This window comes from Tamandua tetradactyla, chromosome 9 (assembly GCF_023851605.1).
Source record: "Tamandua tetradactyla isolate mTamTet1 chromosome 9, mTamTet1.pri, whole genome shotgun sequence".
In the NCBI taxonomy this organism is placed as follows: Eukaryota; Metazoa; Chordata; class Mammalia; order Pilosa; family Myrmecophagidae; genus Tamandua; species Tamandua tetradactyla.
In genome coordinates, this window is record NC_135335.1 from 69,506,292 (window position 1) to 69,512,291 (window position 6,000).

At 32.7% G+C, this 6,000-nt stretch overlaps 1 long non-coding RNA gene across 1 annotated transcript in view; it reads left to right on the forward strand.

Moving 5' to 3' along the window:
* The window catches only part of LOC143646149 (uncharacterized), a 41,378-nt gene extending 36,901 nt beyond the window's left edge, over nt 1–4,477 (forward strand). The window contains exon 3 of the long non-coding RNA XR_013157341.1: nt 4,339–4,477. This is a non-coding gene — a long non-coding RNA (uncharacterized LOC143646149). The remainder of the gene's footprint in view (nt 1–4,338) is intronic.
* Nucleotides 4,478–6,000: the final 1,523 nt, after the last annotated feature.

The window sequence follows — 6,000 nt, forward strand, 5'->3', positions numbered from 1 at the left end:
TTCCTAACAAAACAGAGATTTTTCTTTTCTTTGTGTTTTAGAGGATTATAATTTGAGGCACATACTATATTGTACAGATAATACACTTTCTATTTTGACAAATAAACTCACAGAATTATATTTTTTACTGATTAATAGAAAGAGATAGGTTTAGAGCCTTTTTGAGGAACTAAGTGAAATGTCCAATTCTCCTAAAATGTAGAATAAAGGTGAATGTAAGAAAGGAGCAGGAATTCGAAATCCACAATTCACAAAACAGAAAACAGAATGATTTGATATGTTATTTGGGATAGTTATGGGGAATAGAGGGTGAGAACTGCTTTCAAGATTAGTCCTCATTAAACTGATCAAAGCTAGTTGTCTAAGGCATTCATCATGTGAATATGCCCAGCAGTTTAAAAAGAACAAGAGTTTTCATGTCTTCATCTCATTTTAGTAATTTCTGTGTTGGATTCTACTGCATAAGCCAATATATCTGTGTTAACAATTTAATTATGTAACTGCAATGGTTTTTGCCATAAGCACATGTGCCAGAATGAAGGAATATCAAACGACCAAGTAGCTTGACCTTTGGTTTTGTCTGTCTTTGTGGCTGAAAACCTGTGTGGCTCTCTTGGCGGCTCATGCAGAATAATGACAGAATAATCACTGGGGCATGAAACCACAACTTGTACGGAGTTAATCAAGACCATTAATCTCCACCACGTTCTTTCATTCTTTGAAGACAGGGGTGGTGACAGAAAGAGATTTTGTTTTGTTTACCTAATATAAATGACTTGCAAATCAGCTTCTCCGCTTCTTGGTAGACTTGAAGGAACAAGAGGCATTGCATATTAGCTATTTTGAAACTGCAAACAATGGGAAACTGATAATCATTTCTGTTATGGAATATTGCATTGTGTTGGTCTCAGTCTAAGACTCAATAGATGCATGCGCACATTGCCAAGTTGTTGTAGTCAATGTCACATTCATTTTGTGTTGAAATGTTAGCATGACTCAAGTTTCTGAACATTATATCCATTTTTTGTATGACTGGCTTTCTCTTTTAATTTACCACCGCTTGCAATATGATGAAATTTACAGTTATTACCATTTGCAAGGGAAGGAAAAGTGTAGGTATTTTAACATGCATTTCTAGAAGACACAACTCTGTATATATTGTCAAATGAACATCTAAGCATTTAATCGCCTTTGATAGTTCCACCTGCCTAATATATTCAAAACAACGTGGGACAATCATTTCCAAACTTGACTGAAAAACAAAATGGATTTTCATACTATTTAGGGATAAACAACACATAAATGGTAGCAGGGAAGAAAATATTTTATGAAACTTAGAAACCAAATGTTCTAGTTTGGTAGCTGCTGGAATGCAATATAACAGAAACAGAACAGTTTTTAAAAGAGGAATTCATAAAGTTGCAAATTTACATTTCTACAGCCATAAAAATCTCCAGATTAAAGCAAGGCTATAGAAATGTCCAATCTAAGGCATCCAGGGAAGGACACCTTGGTTCACGAGGGCTGATGATGTTCAGGGTTTCTCTCTCAACTGGAAAGGCACATGGCGAACATAGTGACCTGTGCTAGCTTTCTCTCTAGGCTTCTTGGAGAAGCTCCTCTGGGGGCATTTTCCTTCTTCATCTCCAAAGGTCTCTAGCTGCATGGGTTTTCATGGTTCTCGTGGCTCTTTCAAAAATATTTCCTCTTTTAAGGAATAATTAAGAGCCACCTGGAATGGGTGGAGTCACATCTCCTGTAATCCAAGGTTAATACCCACAATTGGGGGAGTAATAACTCCATGGAGATAATCTAATCAAGTTTCCAACCTACAGTACTAAATAGGGATTAGAAGAAATAGCTGCTTCAGAAGATGCATCAGGATTTAAACATGGCTTCTTGAGGGTGCATATTCCTTTCAAACTGGCACACCAAAATAGCAATCTGCTTGCATGAATTAACCGTTTTTGTTGTTCTTAAATTTTGGAGTATCACACAATTCTTTGAACCTCTAATAAGCACAACCAATCCTTTTTTTTATATATACTACCAGTCCTAGATATTAGTACGATAAAGTGACTTGTAAATAGGAATTAAAACAAATCCTAACCATACTTAAGTTGGAATACTTCATGTAGATATATTTTTTAGTGACTTAATAAGGCTTAATGTTAAGAATTATTTTATTCAGATTATTGGTTAAATAAGACAAATTTGCCTTTAATAAGTTGAAACAATAATTTAACTTATTTGTAAGCAATTCTTCCTTGTAGTGAGTCTTAAAAGGGAATAAACCAGTTAGTATTGTATCTTTTATCCCAAGGTGACCTTGTAGAAAGGATAAACCAGCAGCATCTTGTCATACTCTACATTACAGCAGAACCATGTGAGAGACTATTATGTGGCATGATTAAGTGCGGAGTCAATATCATGGTTTCAAATCCCAGCTTTGACATTTGTTATCTTTGTATCCCTGGCCAAGTTATTGAATATTTCTAACTCCAGTTTTCTCCCTGGACTTCCTCATTGTTGGTTTTAAAGAATTTTGTGAATGCTAGGTAAATTGTAAGTGCTAAATAACACTGATATTGTTGTTGTTGTTGTTGTTATTATTATTACTATTTTATTATTATTACTGATGGATAAAAGTAAGGCAGAGAAGGGTGGGTGAGTTATTTAAAGGATCCATGTCTTTGTCTTGTGGTGAGGCTCTTTATCAGCATTGTAATTTTGCCTTTCATTTAAACTTTAACTCATTTGAATTTTGTGTGGTATGCAGTAAGGATTAAACTTTTTTTTTATACAGAGGGGAATTTTCTCAACACTTTTTACCGAATAATTCACCCATTCCCCATTTGTGATATCACTCTTTCTGAGATTCCATATTTATATAGCTATGCTTCAGTGCTCTTCAATATGTTTTGTTGGTTAATTATATATTCTTATGTCAATCCCACAATGTTTTAAATAGTTTAACTTTGTAGCTTGTCTTAATATCTGTTAAGAAAAGTCTATATTCTGCTCTTTTATTCAAAAAAACATATCATTGTTCCAATATCACATTTATGACTTTACCTTTTTCAGGGAATAAAAAGTTAAGCTGACAAATATAACAACAATTATTTTCCTCTCAAGGAGTCAATCATGCACGAGAAATAAGGTTTCCTTGATGGCAAAATCTTATTTTCAGTTTGTTTGTTTATATAAATAAAATGTTAACATTTTTGAATAATTTTAAACAATTGTACAAAGTATAGTACAAGTTATAATGTAAATAGCTCGACTTATATATGTTGTTTTTAACACATGATTATTTGAATATACCTCAAAAAATTTCAAGCTGATATTTAATGGCCCATATAGCAGAATAGCAGATACAATAACTGATTTATTATTGATTTTGTTCTATCTGACCCCTCATAAGAAATCTACTTTATTTTTTCAATTTTTTTTCCTTAATTTCAACTCAGCGTTTTTAAAATTCAAAGCCAATCACTTCAGGTTTTATAACTGTTGTGTGAAATATTTATGGCTGTGAAAACAATTTCTTTGATAAACTAGATATTATTTTCACTCACCTTCCCCAGTATTTGCTTTATATTGCCATTCTTTTCTAAAACCAAAGATTTAAAACTGCTAATCTGAAGGCACCTCCATTCCTTTGACATTGAAATGTTTTGAATTGTGTAAAAAGAAAAAGACTGTGTCTTTGTTTCAAAGAAAAAGGAAGTCATGTAAATCTGCCCAGAGAGGACAGATTCGTATTCTACATTTGCCATGTTTCTTATTTCAAATAACTCTCTTGGGCATACTCCAGGTATGGAAATCTATCCAAACTTATATCCCAGAATGGAAGGATACTAACACAAATGTTTTCCATAAGCCTTATCCTCTCATTAGTTTGTTCTTTTTACTCTTTTTAGTTCCATTTATTATTTATCACTTCAAAATTAAAATTTTTGAAACTAAATTAAGCTTCCTGTATGTAAACGCATGTACTTTTATATGTTAAATATTTTTCATGATTCTAAGTGTATTCTTTGAACAATTAAAAAAAATAGAACATAGTATCTAACTATATCAAGATTTGTCAGAGGGAACAATTTTGGGAATATGCAAACTAATTTCTATTTTGTTTTCTCTGTAAATATTCTAGGGAAACAGAACATGTCTTTCTTTTCCTTCAAGTGTCTATGGAATGAGTTCTTGAAGTTTTTCAACAAATATCCATTTGTTGAAAAATTATTCTCAATGATTAGAATGAGTGAAGTGCAAGATTTTTCAGTTCTCAGGTGATTAGGTTTATTGCTGAATCTATTTCTTTCTTTGTCCTGCCAGATTTGATTGTGGCCAAATATACTGACAATAATTCAAAGAGACACTTACAAATTGGAGATACATTTACAAGCTTCAATGCAATTGGGGAAAATTGCATGTCGGCAGGTTCGAAAAAAAGAAGGTAGAATTCAAGTGCAAAACAAGCAGACTGTAAGTTTAAAAAATATGGCATTATTCTACACAAGATAGAGGTTTCACATTGACTTTTTCATCCAAGCTTATTGAGGAAACCACTTGTTTCAAACTCTCTCTTCCTGAAAGTAGGATAGCCACTTGCCAGTACAGGTACTTGAAAGTGATCCGTCACTTGGAGAGCAGTAATAGGTGCTGGTAACTAGGTTTCCTGTCTGAAGTTATCTGCCTATATTTGTTAGAGTATAAGGTCTCTGGTAATGCCATACATGTTCTGTTCTCTATTAGAAGAGAGATGGTTTAATGAAAGGCAAGAAAACAAAAGGAAAAACTGCAAATAAAAAACTGATTAAAAAATGCAATTTTATCCAAGACAAAAAATTGTCATCCTTTTAAAGTGCAATTATTTGGATATCATGAACTTCTTGACCAGATTCCTTTTAGAAAACTAGCATGAAAATGATTGATAAAAGAAAGATAATGGTATATTAAATGCTGAGCAATGTAAAGTAGAATATAAAAAACAAAAACAAAATCCATGAGATTCAAGGAATAAATCTATGCACAAAAGGTTTCAGTATTAAATATGAAATTGGAAGAACATTTGGCAGCATTCTTTGATTCTTAGGGAAAATCAAGACACGTTAGTTCACATGCTTGTCAAATGTCTCTAACAAAGTAAGAGCATATTATGGGCAATTTTCCCTTGTAAACTATGATGGTTCCTGCTATAAATGAATATGTTTAACGGAACATTTTCCCTAAATATAGTCTTAGATCAACAGGAAGACCAAAGAGGATTCAATGAGATTACTTTTATTAATGCTTACCTTTGTGCAATTACCTCTACTTTACCAGCTCTAAAATAGAAAAGAAAAAGAAAACTTTAACCCTATAATTTTGACTACAGACAGTTAAATCTTATATATATTTCAATATACTGATATTGTAAGGTATATTTAAGCATTGCTCACTAATATAAAATGGATAACCCCAAATTAATACATACTTTAGGATTGAAGGACAAAAAATCTAAATGTTTGTATCTATACAGGGCTATCTGTATTTTTTAAATGATGTAGCAAATGACTTATATTCCAACATTTTATATCCAGCAAAATACAGAATGTACAAACCTGAGGTCTCACATGTATCATGTAATTTTTATGTTCTTGCCAGATCATAAGAACTAAATGTCTTCTAGGTATTTATTTGGAGAATTTAAGGACTTCATTATGAAGGGCCGCCAAGGGCTGTGCTTGAGAGAGATTTAAGCTATGAGGTTAAAGGGTTAAGCATGAGCTAGATACCAGAGAATTGTATATTTAAGATGAAGTTTGATTTTATCCTCAGTGCATGGGGAGACACTTCAGGCTTTTGAACAAGAAAGGGAGAAGAATATGTTCTCTGGAAATGTTACCTTGACTACAGCATAAAGAATACCATGTTGTGAGCCAAAACGGAAAGAGACATAAGGAGAAGTACAATGGAGTGTTAAAAAATAATTCAGAAGGCAGGCCAGGTTGTTTT